The sequence below is a fragment of the Theobroma cacao genome, chromosome 8, assembly GCF_053813885.1.
Source record: "Theobroma cacao isolate CCN51 chromosome 8, ASM5381388v1, whole genome shotgun sequence".
In the NCBI taxonomy this organism is placed as follows: Eukaryota; Viridiplantae; Streptophyta; class Magnoliopsida; order Malvales; family Malvaceae; genus Theobroma; species Theobroma cacao.
In genome coordinates this window covers 10605656-10627601 of record NC_142646.1, presented here as the reverse complement: position 1 = coordinate 10627601, position 21946 = coordinate 10605656, and the positions used below count along the sequence as shown (strand labels likewise).

At 31.6% G+C, this 21946-nt stretch overlaps 4 long non-coding RNA genes across 4 annotated transcripts in view; 1 reads left to right on the top strand and 3 right to left on the bottom strand.

Moving 5' to 3' along the window:
* Positions 1-21946, bottom strand: part of LOC108663055 (uncharacterized) — an 81527-nt gene that overhangs the window by 1937 nt on the left and 57644 nt on the right. The window lies entirely within an intron of this gene.
* Positions 411-5505, bottom strand: LOC148761181 (uncharacterized). The gene is made up of 3 exons (XR_016028014.1): positions 5023-5505; positions 4499-4640; positions 411-663 (listed from the first exon to the last, which is right to left on the bottom strand). It is a non-coding gene; the product is annotated as an uncharacterized LOC148761181 (long non-coding RNA).
* Positions 2180-4188, top strand: LOC148761182 (uncharacterized). Its single transcript, XR_016028037.1, has 3 exons — positions 2180-2396; positions 3046-3129; positions 3999-4188. It is a non-coding gene; the product is annotated as an uncharacterized LOC148761182 (long non-coding RNA).
* LOC148761180 (uncharacterized) lies at positions 5788-7970 on the bottom strand. Its single transcript, XR_016028013.1, has 3 exons — positions 7859-7970; positions 7127-7210; positions 5788-6257 (listed from the first exon to the last, which is right to left on the bottom strand). It is a non-coding gene; the product is annotated as an uncharacterized LOC148761180 (long non-coding RNA).

Sequence of the window (21946 nt, the reverse complement as noted above, 5' to 3'; positions counted from 1 at the left end):
TAAAACATTCTAAGGTTCAATAACTCTCAAATACATCATAAAATCTGTCACGACCCGGAACTCCCCATCGGGCCCGTGACAACCGCCGCGAGGCCTCGACAGACATTCTTCACCCCGAATGTCGATTGAAACCTCGCAAGGCTTAGCATCAACTTTCGCACTTCCCCGGTGAGCAATAGTTATCAAATAATCAAAATACGAAGGATTACAAATCATTTTCAAATCATAACATAACATGTTTTTTTTTTTTTGGCTCACAGGGACATTTTCGTCATTTTTGTCGAAAACCTCGAAACTTACTAAAAATGTAGTAGGTAAGCCGAAAATATATATTTAATGATAAAAAAAAATTAAGTATCTAAAACGTTCATTTGAAGTGAAAATTTGACCATTTGAATATGATAAAAATATTCAATAAAATAAACTATTTTCTTGTAAAATAATTTTCATAAAACTATCGGTACATAATTCTTATAGCGTAAAAGATAATTATATTCATATATACTATAAAGCAAATAACCAAAGCATAAAATTTCTTTTACAGTGACACGTGGGCCCATATCTATCCAAAATGCATCGGAAGTTGGAAACCTACAGCTTTTACCGATTCGAGTCCAAATGAAGGTCCTTGTTCAAGTCAGCTAACTACGGAATTCCCTGAGCCTGAAATGTGAGGAAATGAGGGTGGTGAGATTATAAAATCCCAGTGAGTAAACAGATACCATCTAAACTATCTAAGGTCGAGTAAATGGAGACAATTAAAATAAATCATCATACTGTAATTTCATTACCATTCAACTCATTTCAACCAAATAAAATCAATCCATAAAAATCGAGTAATCAACTTGGCTTATGAATTTCTTAAAACTTTGGCTCGTGCCAAAACTCATACTCGGTGATACCTTGCGCAGGGCATCTAACCGAGTCCGCCAAGGCTGTTAAAATTTTGTGTACACTTAAAATATATTTTTGTTTGAAAAAAATACAGCCGCTCCTTGGCGTTGGCTGAGTTCCCCTTCACGTGGTGGTTTGGCGTGAAGTGAACCCTAAGCTATACCCCAGGAGATATCCTACGCGCCTCTCCGTTCGAGGTAATAATATAATGGAGTTTACCGTGCCCCTCTAATAGGCTGGTTGAAATACCCCATACTTTGATATGGTGATAAATAAAGTTGATTGAATGCAAATTGAGGTCAATTAAAATGTTTAAAAGTGATAAAAGACAAAAGGAGTAGTTTAGGATAAAATATTTCGCAAGTGAGAAAATAATAATAAAATAATAATAATTTTATCGGAGGAGAATTTGTGAGATAAAAGGCGATTTGGAAGTCAAGTGAGGCATAATAAGGTATTTTTGGTACCAAAGAGACAAGATAAAATTTTTAGAATAAAATAATATTTTATTAATAAAATATTATTAAAATATTAATATTTAGCCGGATGTCGAAGTCAATCAAGAAGAAAGATCATATGGTTGATCCAAGTGGGGGAGAAGATGACAAGCTCGACTCTATAAAAATATTTATCATGACATACATGTGATGGATAGTATGTTTGCATGCTAGGAGAGTTTCGAAAAATTTACAAAAATCGGTATTGTACCTAGAGGTACAATAAAGTTGATTTAAGCCTCGAACTAGATCAAATAGAGAATTTACAATGAAATTAAGAATTTTAAAGTCCCAGAATGGGTTAATATGGTGATTCGGAGTTCGAGGATCAATTTGGAGTCAAATTGAAATTTTCGCTATCTAGGGGCAAAATGGTCATTTGCCACCTGGGGACAAAATGGAAATTTTTAGAAAATATTTTTGGCCCCATTTGACTTATTGGAGTAAGATTTGAGGTTTAGAAGTGAAAAATTTTAATTTCGGTATAATTTGGAGTAAAAGGGTAAAATGATAATTTTACCATTCGGAATCGAAAATTTAATTTTTTGAAAGGATTTTGATCAAATTTAATTATTTGGAGTGTGAAATGAGTATGAGGAGTGAAAATTATGCATTATGGAAAATTTTTAATTTTTGGGGTAAAAATGTAATTTTTGAAAAGTTCGGGGGCAAAAGTGTAATTTTGAAGAATTTGCTCCACCAAAACTTTGGAAAAATCTGGAAATTTTACTTAAGACTTGGATAAGTCAAAGGGAATGCATGGTGGAAAAAGTAGGACAAATGGATGGCTAGAAAAAACAAATGAATTAATAAAATATTTAAAATATGAATAAAATAATATTATTTCATTAAACAATAAAAAAGGCATAAAAAAATCAGCCCACCCATTCTTCTTCTTCAACATTCGGCCAAGCAAGAAACAAGAGAGAGAAAGGAGAAAAAAAAACCCTAGAGAGAGAAAATCAAAGAAAAAGTGTGAATTTTCAAGGAAATTAAGTGAAAAAGGTGAGATTTTTTCTATTAAGCTTGAGTTTTCTTATTCCCAAGCATTTCTCTTTATTTTCCATGATTAAATTACATGTTTTCATGATGAATTCAATTCTGAAAAAATGGGTTAGGAGAGAGAAAGTTGTTGGATTTATTTGATTTTAATTTATGTTAGTGTTTTTAGTTAGTTTAGCATATTTAGAAACAAAACAACAAGAAAAGAATTTATTTTCTCCCCCAACCATTAATGGCTGAATTTACCATGTAGTGAGTGAGGATGAGTTTGATTTTATTCTAGGAGAATTGGTTAAGGAATAATGAATTATGAGCCTAGAAAAATAATGGGAATTTTCGGAGCAAAAATACGAATTTTTACCCACTAGGGGTATTTTCATAATTTGTTGTTGGGACTGATAATTTGCATCACACTGAGGGACATTAAGTTAATTTGGGTGCAATTGAGGTATAGAAACTGAAAAGAATTAAATTGGAGTTTAAACGAACCCGTTAGGAATTTAATCGGGTGATAAGACGAATTAGGCTAATACCGGATTTAGATAGTTACCAGTGCATTTTTGCATTCCATATCAAGCATTGGTAGTCCAAATTAGTTTAATTTTGATTTAGTACCAACTTAGTGAAATTCTCGATTTTGTACTGTGTCAAGGTGGTGAGTCCTCCAATAAAGGCAAGGAAATTGCATCCGAGGACCAGTAGACAGAGTGCTTCGAAAGTCTGCATTCTAGACATTGTGAGTAAACTTATTATCGTCTTAATTATCTAGAGTAGTTTTATACAACTGTGTGATTTTATGAAAAATGGGTTTAAATGGTAAATTGCTATGTTTTAAGAGAAATTGTGATTTTATAAAATGATTTTATAAATTTTCTAGAAAATCGAATATTGGTTTTGGAAATAGAGTAATTGGAGACTGCTAGTTTGTGTTGCAAATTTATGGTTTTGAATTGAATGGCTTATGACAATAAATGAGCATGAATGGCTAAATTGATTTTGGTGTTAGAATTATTTATACTGTGTATTCAGCCTTGAGAGGCTAGGTTGCGATAAATTGCCATGTCATGCTAGAATGAATTTTATTGATTGGTGGATTATATATTAATTATTTACTGCAGAGGGGGTTTCGTGGACCAGCCTATTAGAGGGGCACGGTAAACTCCATTATATTATTACCTCGAACGGAGAGGCGCGTAGGGTATCTCCTGGAGTAAAGCTTAGGGTTCACTTCACGCCAAACCACCACGTGAAGGGGAACTCAGCCAACGCCAAGGAACGGCTGTATTTTTCTCAAACTAAAAATATATTTTAAGTGTATACAAAATTTTAACAGCCTTGGCGGACTCGGTTGGATGCCCTGCGCAAGGTATCACCGAGTATGAGTTTTGGCACGAGCCAAAGTTTTAAGAAATTCATAAGCCAAGTTGATTACTCGATTTATATCGATTGATTTTATTTGGTTGAAATGAACAGAAAGGTAATGAAATTACAGTATGATGACTTATTTTAATTGTCTTCATTTACTCGGCTTTAGATGCTTTAGATGGTATCTGTTTACTCACTGGGATTATAAAATCTCACCCCTTCTTCCTATACATTTTTCAGGCTCAGGACAGTTTGTAGATAGTCGAGTAACACGAGAACTAAGCTCGGAACTGCATTATAGAAAGTAAGAGTTCACAGTCTTACATCATCTTGGTCAATTGGAGCCCACGTGTCATTGCAGATCAAAACTTATATTTTGGTTATCTGTATTTCTATTCATACAATTTTTACTTTACTTTCATGTGCGAAAAAAAAATTATTTACGAATATTTCTATAAAAATTTATTTTATGACAAAATAGAATATTTCATTTATTATTTTTGAATATTACTAGTTGTCAACAATTTGCTTTCAAGCGAATGTTTTAGATATTTAATTTGTTTTTTTAAATCATTAAATATATATTTTCTGCTCACCTACTACATTTTTAGCAAGTTTTGAGATTTTTGACGAAAAATTACGAAAATACCCCTGTGAGCCAGAAAATAATATTTTATTGTTCTTATTTAAAAATGACTTATGATTTTTTTGAAATGCGAGATTTAATAACTATTGCTCACCGGGGAGATGCGGAAGTTGATGCTAAGCCTTGCGAGGTTTCAATCGACATTCGAGGTGAAGAATGTCTGTCGAGGCTTCGCGGCGGTTGTCACGGGCTCGATGGGGAGTTCCGGGTCGTGACACTGGTCCACGGAACCCCCTCTGCAGTAAATAATTAATATATAATCCACCAATCAATAAAATTTATTCTAGCATGTCATGGCAATTTATCGCAACCTAGCCTCTCAAGGCTGAATACACAGTATAAATAATTATAACACCAAAATCAGTTTAGCCATTCATGCTCATTTATTGTCATAAGCCATTCAATTCATAACCATAAATTTGCAACACAAACTAGCGGTCTCCAATTACTCTATTTTCAAAACCAATATTCAATTTTTCAGAAAATTTATAAAATCATTTTATAAAATCACAATTTCCCTTAAAACATAACAATTTACCATTTAAACCCATTTTTCATAAAATCACATAGTTGTATAAAACTACTCTAGATAATTAAGACGATAATAAGTTTACTCACAATGTCTAGAATGCAGACTTTCGAAGCACTCTGTCTACTGGTCCTCGGATGCAATTTCCTTGCCTTTATTGGAGGACTCACCACCTTGACACAGTACAAAATCGAGAATTTCACTAAGTTGGTACTAAATCAAAATTAAACTAATTTGGACTACCAATGCATGATATGGAATGCAAAAATGCACTGGTAACTATCTAAATCCGGTATTAGCCTAATTCGTCTTATCACCCGATTAAATTCCTAACGGGTTCGTTTAAACTCCAATTTAATTCTTTTCAGTTTCTATACCTCAATTACACCCAAATTAACTTAATGTCCCTCAGTGTGATGCAAATTATCAGTCCCAACAGCAAATTACAAAAATACCCCTAGTGGGTAAAAATTCGTATTTTTGCTCCGAAAATTCCCATTATTTTTCTAGGCTCATAATTCATTATTCCTTAACCAATTCTCCTAGAATAAAATCAAACTCATCCTCACTCACTACATGGTAAATTCAGCCATTAATGGTTGGGGGAGAAAATAAATTCTTTTCTTGTTGTTTTGTTTCTAAATATGCTAAACTAACTAAAAACACTAACATAAATTAAAATCAAATAAATCCAACAACTTTCTCTCTTGTCACGACCCGGAACTCCCCATCATGCCCGTGACAATCGTCGCGAAGCCCCGACAAACATTCTTCACCCCGAATGTCGATCGAAACCTCGCAAGGCTCTCGTATCAGCTTTCGCACTTCCTCGGTGAGCAATAGTTATCAAATAATCAAAATACGAAGGATTACAAATCATTTCCAAATTATAACATAACATATTTTTTTTTTTGCTCACAGGGGCATTTTCGTCATTTTTATCGAAAACCTCGAAACTTGCTAAAAATGTAGTAGGTAAGCCGAAAATATATATTTAATGATTAAAAAAAATTAAGTATCTAAAACGTTCATTTGAAGTGAAAATTTGACCATTTGAATATGATAAAAATATTCAATAAAATAAACTATTTTCTTGTAAAATAATTTTCATAAAACTATCGGTACATAATTCTTATAGCGTAAAAGATAATTATATTCATATATACTATAAAGCAAATAACCAAAGCATAAAATTTCTTTTACAGTGACACGTGGGCCCATATCTATCCAAAATGCATCGGAAGCTGGAAACCTACAGCTTTTACCGATTCGAGTCCAAATGAAGGTCCTTGTTCAAGTCAGCTAACTACGAAATTCCCTGAGCCTGAAATGTGAGGAAATGAGGGTGGTGAGATTATAAAATCCCAGTGAGTAAACAGATACCATCTAAACTATCTAAAGTCGAGTAAATGGAGACAATTAAAATAAATCATCATACTGCAATTTCATTACCTTTTAACTCATTTCAACCAAATAAAATCAATCCATAAAAATCTAGTAATCAACTTGGCTTATGAATTTCTTAAAACTTTGGCTTGTGCCAAAACTCATACTCGGTGATACCTTGCGCAGGGCATCTAACCGAGTCCGCCAAGGCTGTTAAAATTTTGTATACACTTAAAATATATTTTTAGTTTGAGAAAAATACAGCCGTTCCTTGGCGTTGGCTGAGTTCCCCTTCACGTGGTGGTTTACCGTGAAGTGAACCCTAAGCTTTACCCCAGGAGATACCCTACGCGCCTCTCCGTTCGAGGTAATAATATAATGGGGTTTACCGTGCCCCTCTAATAGGCTGGTCCACGGAACCCCCTCTGCAGTAAATAATTAATATATAATCCACCAATCAATAAAATTCATTCTAGCATGACATGACAATTTATCGCAATTTAGCCTCTCAAGGCTGAATACACAATATAAATAATTCTAACACCAAAATCAGTTTAGCCATTCATGCTCATTTATTGTCATAAGCTATTCAATTCAAAAGCATAAATTTGCAACACAAACTGGCAGTCTCCAATTACTCTATTTTCAAAATCAATATTCAATTTTTCAAAAAATTTATAAAATCATTTTATAAAATTATAATTTCTCTTAAAACATAACAATTTACCATTTAAACCCATTTTTCATAAAATTACACAGTTGTATAAAACTACTCTAGATAACTAAGACGATAATAAGTTTACTCACAATGTCTAGAATGCAGACTTTCGAATCACTTTGTCTACTGGTCCTCGGATGTAATTTTCTTGCCTTTATTGGAGGACTCACCACCTTGACACAGTACAAAATCGAGAATTCACTAAGTTGGTACTAAATCAAAATTAAACTAATTTGGACTACCAATGCATGATATGGAATGCAAAAATGCATTGGTAACTATCTAAATCCGGTATTAGCCTAATTCATCTTATCACCCGATTAAATTCCTAACGGGTTCGTTTAAACTCCAATTTAATTCTTTTCAGTTTCTATACCTCAATTGCACCCAAATTAACTTAATGTCCCTCAGTGTGATGCAAATTATCAGTCCCAATAGTAAATTACGAAAATACCCCTAGTGGGTAAAAATTCGTATTTTTGCTCCGAAAATTCTCATTATTTTTCTAGGCTCATAATTCATTATTCCTTAACCAATTCTCCTAGAATAAAATCAAACTCATCCTCACTCACTACATGGTAAATTCAGCCATTAAGGGTTGGGGGAGAAAATAAATTCTTTTCTTGTTGTTTTGTTTCTAAATATGCTAAACTAACTAAAAACACTAACATAAATTAAAATCAAATAAATCCAACAACTTTCTCTCTCCTAACCCATTTTTTCAGAATTGAATTCATCATGAAAACATGTAATTTAATCATGGAAAATAAAGAGAAATGCTTGGGAATAAGAAAACTCAAGCTTAATAGAAAAAATCTCACCTTTTTCACTTAATTTCCTTGAAAATTCACACTTTTTCTTTGATTTTCTCTCTCTAGGGTTTTGTTTTCTCCTTTCTCTCTATTGTTTCTTGCTTGGCCGAATATTGAAGAAGAAGAATGGGTGGACTGATTTTTTTTATGCATTTTTATTGTTTAATGAAATAATATTATTTTATTCATATTTTAAATATTTTATTAATTCATTTCTTTTTTCTAGCCATCCACTTGTCCTATTTTCTTTCACCATGCATTCCCTTTGACTTATCCAAGTCTTAAGTGATATTTCCAGATTTTTCCAAAGTTTTGGTGGAGCAAATTTTTCAAAATTACACTTTTGCCCCTGAACTTTTCAAAAATTACATTTTTACCCCAAAAATTGAAAATTTTCCATAATGCATAATTTTCACTCCTCATACTCATTTCACACTCCAAATAATTAAATTTGATCAAAATCCTTTCAAAAAATTAAATTTTCGATTCCGAATGGTAAAATTACCATTTTACCCTTTGACTCCAAATTATACCGAAATTAAAATTTTTCACTTCTAAACCTCAAATCTTACTCCAATAAGTCAAATGGGGCCAAAAATATTTTCTAAAAATTTCCATTTTGTCCCCAGGTGGCAAATGACCATTTTGCCCCTGGATAGCGAAAATTCTAATTTGACTCCAAATTGATTCTCGAACTCCGAATCACCATATTAACCCATTCTGGGACTTTAAAATTCTTAATTTCATTGTAAATTCTCTATTTGATCTAGTTTGAGGCTTAAATCAACTTTATTGTACCTCTAGGTACAATACCGACTTTTGTAAATTTTTTTAAGACTCTCTTAGCATGTAAACATGTTATCCACCACATGTATGTCATCACAAATATTTCTGTAGAGTCGGGCTTGTCATCTTCTCCCCCACTTGGATCAACCATATGATCCTCCTTCTTGATTGACTTCGACATCCGGCTAAATATTAATATTTTAATATTATTTTATTAATAAAATATTATTTTATTCTAAAAAATTTTTATCTTGTCTCCTTGGTACCCAAAATACCTTATTATGCCTCACTTGACTTCCAAATCGCCTTTTATCTCACAAATTCTCCTCTGATAAAATTATTATTATTTTATTGTTATTTTCTCACTTGCAAAATATTTTATCCTAAACTACTCCTTTCGTCTTTTATCACTTTTAAACATTTTAATTGACCTCAATTTGCATTCAATCAACTTTATTTATCACCATATCAAAGTATGGGGTATTTCAACTCTCCTAACCCATTTTTTCAGAATTGAATTCATCATGAAAACATGTAATTTAATCATGGAAAATAAAGAGAAATGCTTGGGAATAAGAAAACTCAAGCTTAATAGAAAAAATCTCACCTTTTTCACTTAATTTCCTTGAAAATTCACACTTTTTCTTTGATTTTCTCTCTCTAGGGTTTTGTTTTCTCCTTTCTCTCTCTTGTTTCTTGCTTGGCCGAATGTTGAAGAAGAAGAATGGGTGGGCTGATTTTTTTTATGCATTTTTATTGTTTAATGAAATAATATTATTTTATTCATATTTTAAATATTTTATTAATTCATTTCTTTTTTCTAGCCATCCACTTGTCCTATTTTCTTTCACCATGCATTCCCTTTGACTTATCCAAGTCTTAAGTGATATTTTCAGATTTTTCCAAAGTTTTGGTGGAGCAAATTTTTCAAAATTACACTTTTGCCCCTGAACTTTTCAAAAATTACATTTTTACCCCAAAAATTGAAAATTTTTCATAATGCATAATTTTCACTCCTCATACTCATTTCACACTCCAAATAATTAAATTTGATCAAAATCCTTTCAAAAAATTAAATTTTCGATTCCGAATGGTAAAATTACCATTTTACCCTTTTACTCCAAATTATACCGAAATTAAAATTTTTCACTTCTAAACCTCAAATATTACTCCAATAAGTGAAATGGGGCCAAAAATATTTTCTAAAAATTTCCATTTTGTCCCCAGGTGGCAAATGACCATTTTGCCCCTAGATAGCGAAAATTCCAGTTTGACTCCAAATTGATCCTCGAACTCCGAATCACCATATTAACCCATTCTGGGACTTTAAAATTCTTAATTTCATTGTAAATTCTCTATTTGATCTAGTTCGAGGCTTAAATCAACTTTATTGTACCTCTAGGTACAATACCGACTTTTGTAAATTTTTTAAGACTCTCTTAGCATGTAAACATGCTATCCACCACATGTATGTCATCACAAATATTTCTGTAGAGTCGGGCTTGTCATCTTCTCCCCCACTTGGATCAACCATATGATCCTCCTTCTTGATTGACTTCGACATCCGGCTAAATATTAATATTTTAATATTATTTTATTAATAAAATATTATTTTATTCTAAAAATTTTATCTTGTCTCCTTGGTACCAAAAATACCTTATTATGCCTCACTTGACTTCCAAATCGCCTTTTATCTCACAAATTCTCCTCCGATAAAATTATTATTATTTTATTATTATTTTCTCACTTGCGAAACATTTTATCCTAAACTACTCCTTTCGTCTTTTATCACTTCTAAACATTTTAATTGATCTCAATTTGCATTCGATCAACTTTATTTATCACCATATCAAAGTATGGGGTATTTCAAAATCTCTATTCAAACTAGTTCGAGGTTTTAATAGACTTAATTATACCACTAGGTACGATACCGATTTTTAACGATTCTCTAAGTCATCCAAATATGCAGATATGCTATCAAGTACATGAATGACATGACAAGTATATAATAGAGCTGGGCTTGACATAATGAATCAATATCATACATATTTTAGGAGGCCAGAGTCCAATTATACTCACAAAATAGTGTAAATTGGGGCTATACAAGAACATGCACAACAAGAAAATAGGTTTTTGCAACGAAAAAATTCCGTTGGAAATTTTCGACGGATTTCCAACGAAAATTTTCCGTTGGAAAATGTTTTTTGCGCCAACAAAAAATTTCTCCCACCAAATTTTCCAACAGAATTTTTCAACAAAAATTTTCTATTGGAAAGTTGAGGAACCCAAAAAATTTGAAAGCCTGCCAAAGTTTCCAACGAAAATTTCCATTGGAAAAATCTATTACCAACGAAAATTTTCCAACGGAACATTTTGTTGGAAAATTCCGTTGGTAATAGATTTTTTAAATTTTTATGCTTCAAATATGTTAAACTTTTTATAAATTTTATTAATCCTTTATAAAAAATAGATATTAATAAAAGGAAATATATTAATATGTGAAGTTTACAATATTTAAAAGTTTAATTATGTTTTCTTATGCTAATTTTTATACATTTTTGAAAACTTTATTGAATCATAAATTATAAATTAATAATTCCAAATTCATTAATTCTATAACATTAAAAAATTGATAAAAAGAACAAAATAAATTTTTAAATTAAAAAAAAACACATGATAAGATATAATAAGAAATTTTAAAAAAATACTAATACTTTATGTATGTTTTAATATTAATTAGTTAATATATATAAATTCAGAAGATAGATATATAATGAACTTATTAAATTAATATATTTAAAATATATTAATTGATTATATCTATGTATACAAATTAGAATCATAGCTATATTAGACTATATATATAAACCTGCATTATTAACAAAAAAAAACTTATTGTATTAATATGAAATTACAAGTTATATTCTGTAATTGATATAACTTTATAAGTTAATATATATATATATATGTATGTATATGAGATATTTAAATATCCTACATACATATATATTAATATGTTTTATATGTAAGCTTATAGTAATTTTATTTATATGATTATAGTTATTAGTTTTATTAGTTATTATCATACTTTTTATAAAATTATATTGATAATCAATTATACAAATTTTGTAATATATATCAAATTATATTACATAATATTTGTGTCATTAATAAATATATAATAAATTTAGTAATATACCATTATGTTTTATACTGAGTAATTTTTAAACATTAATTTATTAATAAAATTCAAAATATTTAAATTTGTGTTGCTAGGGTGACTTGAACCTTTGCCCAAATGAAAAATGAGTTAAACTTTAACCAAGTCTACCACTCATCCAAACTGATTTTAAAACTCCCCAACTTAATTTCAAACGAATTCAAACTGCCATATAACTAAAATGGAAATCCCTAGCCACTGCGTCATTCACTTTCCACAATTCTCTCAACCTACCTTCCCCTTTTACTGTCGACAGTAAAGTCTTCTTGCTACCGATCTCCATGCGTTGCTCACTTTCCCCAAATCTCCTTTCTTGTGCGGAGAGTAGAGGCTTGTTGTTGCCTCTTAAAGATACCTGGGTTCCCTTTGTTTTGTCGAGTGTAGAGTCTTGTTGTTGTCGATCTCCGTGCATTGCTCACTTTCCCCAAATCTCCCTTATTGTGTTGAAAGCAGAGGCTTGTTGCTACCAATCTCTGTGCATTGCTCAGTTTCCCGAAATCTTTGTACTTTGCATCCACTTCTTGTGGCAAGAGCTGAGCCTCTTTGCTGCAAATCTTGGACAGGATCTTTGGTGAGTTCTTGCTGCACTTTTTCTAGGATTTTTTGTAGCACTTGAAACTTGGTAAATGCAATGGCTTGAGTGCTTAAGGCTGGTTCTGGAATTTTTGTTTTGTACTATTCTGGAAATTTTTACACTGCAACATGCTTTCTTTATATGTTTCACACTCCTCTTTGGCATCAGGGATATTCTCCAAACAGACTTTAACAGCCTAAGAACAAAGAAATTTAAAGCACATTATGTCAAGACCAGCTCTACAATATATTTATTATACCATTCCTACATAAGAATGCATGTTTACTTACTTGGGTACCTCGAAAATCGTTAAAGGACGATAATGTACCAAATGGTACAAATAAGTTGAATTAAGCCTCGAACTAGTCCAAATAGAGATTTTAAAATGAAATCGAGAATTTTAAAACCACAGAATGACTTAAAATGGTGATTCGGAGTTCGAGGACTGATTTGGAGTCAAATTGAAATTTTCATGACTTAGGGGTAAAATGGTCATTTTGCCACCCGAGGTTAAGATGTGAGTGTTGGATGGAAGTTTTGACTAAGATTGATCATTTGGAGTATAATTTGAGTTTGAGAAGTGAAGAATTTTAATTTTGACATTTTTTCGAGCATAGGGGTAAAATATTCATTTTACCGTCCAAGGGTAAAATCGTAATTTTACACCACCCAACACTCGTCCAGCACATGAATTTTACCCAATATTATCATGGATAATTGAGAAAATTTAAGTGGTGGAGAGAGATTGCTTAATGGGTAAGTATGACACATGGACCAATGGAATGGTGACACATGGTAAATTTTTGTCCATTTAATATTTTCCTTTATAAAGCCAATTTGAACTCTTCCACATTCATTCTTATGGCCGGTCAAAGCAAGAACAAAGGAAGAAAAGAAAGAACAAAACCCTAGGTGAAAAAATTCAAGGGAAAAGTGTGAAAATTCAAGGAAACAAGTGAAAAAAAGGTAAAATTTTTCAATTAAGCTTGAGATCTCTCTTTCTTAAGTATTTTTTCTTATTTTTCATGGTTGAATCATATGAAATCATGATGAATCCCTTGCTGGCCAAACACTTAGAGGGAGCTTTTGATGCTTGATTTGGTTAGATTTCAATGTATTTTAGTGTTTTTAGTTAGTTAGTGATGTGTAGATGAAAAGTCAACAAGAAAAATTCATTTTCTCCCATCACCCATCATTGGCTGAATCTTCCATGTAGAGTGTGGATGGTGGATTTGATTTTATTTCAAGTGAATTGGTTAGGAAATGATGAATTACGGTGAGAAAATCAAGTAGGAAAAATCATAGTGTTGATGCACCCACCATGGCCAAAATTTTTCAAGAGAAAATGTGAAGATGATTTTGCTAAATTTTATGCTATTTGACTTGTGTTTGATGGTTTGGAGAATTGGAAGAAAAATGGATTTAATTGGAGTTGAATTGGACATATTGGTCAATTAATCGAGTGATAGATCGAATTAGGCCAATACCGTTTTATTTAGATACACAATTGAATTTGTGTAGAACACCGTGGTTAGACGATAATTCGAACAATTTGCAATCCATTTCATGCATCCATATAGTTTTGTAACGATTTAGCACTAATGTAGTAAATTGCTTGATTTTGCATTATGTCTAAGTGGTGAATCCTCCGATAAAGGCAAAGAAATTGTACCCGAGGATCGATAGTCGGAGTACTCTAAAAATTCGACTTCCAAAATAATGAGTAACCTTATCATCATCTTGATTATCTGAAGTGAATTTTAATTCGTTTTTATGATTTTATGAAAATAAGTTTAAATGGCAAATCTTTATGTTTTATAAGCAAAATGTGAATAAATGAAATGATTTTATAAAATTGTTTTGAAATTTGAATGATGGTTTTGAAAATGGAGTAATTGGAGACCAATTGCTGTGTTATAAATTATGGTTTGAATTGAATGGCTTATGATAATATTGGCATGAACGGTTGAATTAGTAAATGTGCTGAAAATGTATGAACTGTTGATTTACCTTGAGAGGCTGTAAAATAAAATAATTGTCATGTCATGCTATTGCAAATTTTATTGTATGGTGGGTTTAGCTTGCTGCAGTGGGCGGGTTTTGTGGACCAGCCTTTTTTAGGGGCACGAAATCTTGTCATATTCTTACCTCGATTAGGGAGGCGCGTAGGGTAACTCCCGAGGTACACCTTTAGAGTTCACTTCACGCCAAACCACCACATGAGGGTAAACTCAGCCAACACCAAGGAATGGTTATGTTTTCAAAATAAAAACATGATTTATGTGTACATGACTTTTTAACAGCCTTGGCAGACTCGGTTGGGATAGCCCCAGGTCAAGGTATCCCTGATAATTGAGTATGAGAATGATTTTGGCACGAGCCAAGCTTTTCGAGAAATCATAAGCCTCGTTGTTTATTTAGGTGAAATGAATCTATTTTATCTAATTAAAATCAGTTCGAAATGCTGTGAATCATTTTTATGCTAATCTATTTTATCTGTCTTAATTTACTTGGTTTTAGATATTTTAGATGATATTTGTTTACTCATTGGGATTATATAATCTCACCACCCTCCTTTCCACCCCTTTCAAGCTCAAGATAGTCGGTAGATAGCTCATTTCATTGAGGGTTACAGTTGGACTTGCATCCTAAAAAACTGTAGGTTTATCGCTTTTGATACTTTTGGTAGTTCGTGGGCCCACGTGTCACTGTAAATTAAATCTTATGCTTTGGTTATCTGTATTATAGTATGTATAAATTTATTTAGTTTTTACGCAAAATTATTTACTGGTAACTCTATAAATATTGTTTTGTAAGAAAATAGAATATTTTTATTATATTCAAATAGGTATAGTTTCACTTTAAATGAATGTTTTAGACATCTAAACTTATTTTTGATTATGAAATATGTGTTTTCCACTCACATACTACATTTTTAGCTGGTTTCGAGATTTTTGAGGAAAAATGACCAAAATGCCCCTGTAAGAAAAAAATTATTTTTCTATTGTTTTGATTTGGAAATAGTTTATAATCTCTCAAAACATGATACTTAACAACTGTTGCTCACAGGGGAGGTGCGAAAACTGATATTAAAACCTTGCGAGGTTCCGGTTGGCATCCGGGCAATGAATGTCTATCGGGACGTCGCAGCGGTTGTCACGGGCTCGAGGGGAGTACCGAGTCTTGACACATTAACTCAGGAGGAAATGGGAAGACATAGTAGAAATAAACAATGTAAAAGCCCAATTTGGGATTATCTCTGTTAAGCTATGGTGATGTATAAATCACTATATTTCAAAGGAAGATTAAGACATTTAGGTGGATATTTAAGAAACACAATCTAGGGTTGTTGTCAAACATGACTTGGTTAACTTTTTATTTGATTAATTTATCTTTCTATTTGAGTAAATAAATAGTAATTAAAAGACATGTCTGTTACAAGAGCAGCTTGAATATTATCTAGTATGTTCATGAAAATAATGAATCTGGAACTAAATAAATAGTAATTTAGGTGGATATTATCTAGTATATTTGGAAATAATGAAAATAGAACTTGTTAACAGTTTTTACTTGATAATAATAATATAAAAATCTAAATGGATAGTCGAACTTGAAAATGTCCATAAGTAGGGTTGAGCACAATTAACATCTTGAAAAAGCCCAACCTTAGGCCAAAACCTAGCTTGATCAATTTATCCATTCAAATTAATTATACTATTAAATATTAAAAATACTTTTTAAAATATTTTAAAATTAAATTTTATTTAAATATATTATTTATTAATAATATATGTTATCAAGTTGAGTGACACCTTAAATATATAGTTGAAAGCTTAATTAGACCTAACAATTTGTATTTCCGTGTTTTAACTATTTTGTGTAAACATAGAGTATTAATAGTTATATGGGTAAATATAAAAACAACACCATTAATTAATTGTATTAAAATCTTAAATACATATACAAATATGTTTAATAAATATGTAACATGATATGACAAGGTTAAAACATTTATTATATGTGTGTCGAGTTAAATTTTATACAATACGATATGGTTAACATGATTCAAACTTATATAATTTATAACTTGTTTAAACAATTAACACACAATTGATACGATTAAAATGATTAAAATAAATAAATGAAAATATGTACAAGTAAAATATATAGATCAAATTTACAATTAAAAATTACAAAAATGATAATATTTATTAAATATAATAAAATAAATTTAATATTAATAAATTTTAATAATCATAAAAATATTAATATTTATATAAATTAATAAATAACTCTTAACAATATACTAAATATGTTTGAACTAAACACAATTAATCAAAACTTAAAAATATTTAAATTCAGGTCGTATTTATATTGTCGGTGTCGTATGCAAAATTAATCAAGACAAGTCATGCCCATGAACTTGATCGGTGCATTGGTCTAGTCGAACATTGCTTTTGTGTTGGGACCGGTGAAGTAGAATTTCAATATATTTCTTGTATGGAATCATTTTTACTATCCTCATATGTTACTGTTTTTTCTTACTATATTTAAATTGTTTAACTTAGTTTTTCATATTGGAATGTAGTTGTTAACAAATTTTATTATAAACAACGGTGGAAATTACTCTTGACTGTTATGTTCTGTGACACTTAGGATGACAAAATGACGAGAGATCGATCTTGGATGTACCGTCGCTTAACTTCTGATGGATTCATTAGAGATGAATTTGTAAATGGAGTTAATGAATTCATTAATTTTGCACGTTCTAATACTACATTTATGTGGAAGAATAAAATTAGATGCCCTTGCTCTCGATGTAGTAACAACAAGTTTCTATGTGAGGATAAGGTGAAAGAGCACATCCTTAATAGGGGTTTTACTGGTGCTTACACAATTTGGAGTTTACATGAGGAACATGATGTTGGACAACCATCAAGAAGTAGAGATAGAGTTGAATCATATGCTAGTAATGAGGAACATGAGGAATATGGAGAGCTTATATATGATGAGGAAATAGAAAATCCATATAGTAAAATGGTTAGGGATGCTATGGGTCCGGAAGTTGCTTTCAATTTTGGTTATGAAAATAAGTCAAGGTTTGTGGAAGAAGATCCAAATCCAAATGCATCTAGCTTTTACTCATTGTTAAGTAATGTAGAGGAACTTTTGTGGTCAGGTTGCACAAAGCACACAACGCTTTCAGCTGTGTCGCAACTTTTAAATGTTAAGTCAGAGTACAATTTGAGTGAATCATGTTTCGATCGACTGTTGAAGATAATAAAGAACATGTTGCCTTCAGATGAAACTTTACCTATTGATTTTTATAGAATGAAAAAAAAGATAGCAAAACTTGGATTGGGATATATCAAAATTCATGCTTGCAAAAAAAATTGCATGTTATTTTGGATGGAAACTGCTAATTTTGAGCATTGTATGATATGTGGGCATCCTCGGTATAAACTAAAGAAATCAAGTGTGAAAAGGCAGAAGAAAATACCTTACAAGATTTTGCGTTACTTGCCACTTATACCCAGGCTTCAAAGGCTTTATATGTCATGCAAAACTGTTGAATATATGACGTGGCATGCGCAAAACCAAAGTGATGATGGAGTCCTCAGACACCCTGTTGATGGTGAGGCTTGGCAACACTTCAACCGCACACATGAGTTATTTGCAATGGAACCTCGAAATGTCAGACTAGGGTTACGTGTTAACAGTTTCAATCCTTTTGGACCGACTGCAAAACCTTATTCTGTTTGGCCAATAATGCTATGTGTGTACAATTTACCCCCATGAATGTGTATGAAACAACAATATATATTTCTTAATATGGTTATTCCGGGGAAAAAAATCCAAGTCAAAACATAAATGTTTTCTTGAAGCCTTTGATATATGAGTTGAAAGTTTTGTGGACCGAGGGTGTTGTAATGTATGATGCACATAGGAAACAAAATTTTCATATGAGGGTAGCATTATTATGGACAATTAATGATTTTTCCACTTACGATATGTTGTCAGGGTGGAGTACTCATGGACGATTATCATGTCCCTATTACATGGAACATTCTAAGGCTTTCATATTGGATCATGGTAGGAAACCTTGTTTCTTTGATTATCATCGACAATTCTTGCGATCTAATCATCCTTTTAGAAGGTAGGGAGACAAATTTATTAAAAAAAGAGTTGAACATGACTTACCATTTCCTCGATTATCAAGTGAGGAAATATTGTCACGTTTGAATTCGCTTCCTGATCTCCCATTCGGAACAAAATGTGGTGACAAGAAGATTTCGGGTTATGGTGTTAGTCATAATTGGGTGAAAAAAAGTATATTTTGGGATCTGCCTTATTGGCATACGCTTCTTATTCATCACAATCTAGATGTGATGCATATTGAACGTAATGTATTCGAGAATATATTCAACACAATGATGGATGTTAAGGGAAAGATGAAAGACAACTTAAAGGCACGACAAGATATGAAGGTGTATTGCAAGTGGCTAGAATTGGAATTGGTGGAAAATAATGAAAAAATTTTCAAGCCTAAGGCTGCGAACACCTTAAATAAGGAGGAAATAAAAAATCTTTGTGCTTGGGTGAAACAATTAAGATTACTTGATGGCTTTGCGTCGAACATATCTCAGTGTGTTAATGAGATTGATTGCAAATTTTATGGGATGAAAAGTCATGTTGTCATGTTTTTTTGCAACGATTGCTCCTAATTATCTTTCGTGATATGGTGCCTCACTCAATTTGGGATATGATTACTGGGATATCTCACTTTTTTAGGGATTTGTGCGTAACTGAAATACTTGTAGATCATATGGAAGCTTTGCAAGGAAAAATATGTGAAATTATATGCAAACTAGAAAAGATCTTTCCTTCGAGTTTCTTTGACTCTATGGAGCATTTGCCGATTCATTTACCTTACGAGGTAAAGATTAGTGGACCCGTCCAGTATCGATGGATGTATCCATTTGAGAGGTACTATAATTGTTATTTGTTTTCAAATAGTTTATTAGAATAGGTTAAGGTACTTTAAAAGTTTGATTCATATTGTGATTTTTAGGTTTTTGCAACATTTGAAGAAGAAAGTAAAAAATCGAGCCTTTGTTGAAGGATCTATATGTGAGGCTTATATTATCGAGGAAATATCCTCGTTTTGCTCATGGTATTTTGAACTTGTTGTGCGAACAAGATTAAATAGAGTGCCACGTAATGATGATGGAGGAGACGTGGACTTTCAAGGTCGTCTTTCAATTTTCACTCATCCTAGGCGACCTTTTAGTCCATTAGATAAATCTTGATTTTTAGATGAGGATGAGTTTTATGCTGTTGAACTATATGTTTTACTGAATTGTGAAGAGATGCTTCCATATATAAAGTAAGTATCATTCAACCATAAACTCAAATGATTGATCATAAGAATGAATTTAATCACTAAATTGTGGATATGATGATAGGATGTTTGATGAAATGATCAAGGGAGATGTTATACATATATCGGAAGATAAATTGGAGAAGGTACGTGATGCAAGATTCATTAAATGGTTTAAAAATTATGTAAGTTCATGTAAATTAGAAGTGAACTTTTAATAACATTGAGGCATTAATTATGTAATTATTAATTTTTGATCTTGTATGTCATGTTCGTAGGTTGCAACACGTACGGATGAAATTGACCCATGTATACTTGAAATCTCTCATTGTCTAGGACGTATGATAAGGTGTTACAAAAGATAGTTTATAAATGGTTTCAAGTTTCACACCCTAGATTACGACCAAAATCGTAAGACAATGAATAGTGGGGTTTGCATAAAATGGAGTTTTTACAATGATTATGAGCGTGACTTTTATGATATTTTAGTGGATATAATCGAGTTGGAGTATTTTGGTATCGGAAACAGAGTTGTGCTATTTAAGTGTCATTAGTTTGACACTGAAAAAGGTATTAAGGTAGATCCTTTGCATGGTCTTGTTGAAATTAAATACAACTCAGTACTTGCTAGTAATGAACCATTTGTTTTAGCTGCGCAAGCTCACCAAGTTTATTATAGTAGTTATCCATCAAGGAAAAGAGATCGACGTGATTGGTGGGTAGCATTTAAAACAAAAGCTAGGAGTATATTTCACATTCCTAGTAGTAGAGATAGAGAAACTGAAATTGATTTGAATGAAGAAGTATACTAAGAAGATGTGTCTATTTCAATTAATGGTACTCCATCGGAAGAACTTGATAATTTTACGGTTTTAGCAAGTGGTGATTATGAAGAGGTTAATCTCTTGATTGAGGATGAAGAAAATAACATGCAAAGAGATGAAGATGAAAAAGATGACATGGAAGGAGATGAAAATGAAGATGACCATGAAGAAGAAGATGAACTTGAAGACGACGCTTGTGAAACTTTTAGTGATGATAGTGATAATAATGAAGAACATGAGTTTACTTATTCTGAAAGTGATCGATGATGGTAGGTATATATGATATTGGTTTTATATTTTTTGTTACATAGTTGTTTAACTTTAATTTTTTAATATTACAAGATCTTGACATGATGTAAAATTATAACAGAAAGTTTATATTTATAAATGTTGAAATTAATACTATATAATTGCAGCTTTGATTGTACAAATGAATAATCATACTTGTCATTGTTGTAAATTAATGATTTGAATACTTTGATTAAATTTGATTGAAAATAATTTATGTATGAATTTTAATTTTTTAATTTGCATGAACGATGGTTAAAGGGAAGCATTCAAAATCGAGACCTAGATCAACAAATGCCTCTGGAAATATGTCCTTGCTATCGAATGCTAGTGTGTTTGCTGATCTATCCATTCAACAACAGATACAATAGGAGTATAATAATGTGCCCTTTGAGACACCTTCTTTGTGCATGCATTTGCAGAGCAAGTAGAAAATGAGACATTGCCTCACAATTCTCGTAGATCCCCATATATTGATTTAGGTGCAAGTGTAGATGACCCATCCTCAAGGTCAAGGGGTAGGAGGCCTAGTGTAGGACTACAGACTACTATAGATCCATCCGACAGATCACGTATAACTCCTATTGGGGAGAGGTATGTTGTCTTGTTATATTTGTTATATTTGTTAATGAAATTGTTATATTTGTTATAAATTTATATATATATATATATATATAAATTTTCTTATATATTCAACAAGTACTTCTTTCAAGCGAGGGGTCACTGCTATAATAACAAGGATAATAAAAAATCACTTCAATGGTCCATGGTAGACATGGAGGAAAGTCCTTAATGATGTAAGAGAGTTAATGTTTCAAAAATTTCAGGTACGTAGTTTGTTATATATTTATTTATTATAACTTGATGTTTTAAATTTATTTGTATCAATTTTTTTAATTACGTTATTATTTTGCTATAGGAAAAATGTGTTTGGTCTGTAAATCAAGATGTTTTGGTTTGAAGAATATGGAAAAAAAATTGTTCCGATCGGTTATGAGACATGTTTTCAGAAGAAAGGAATAAA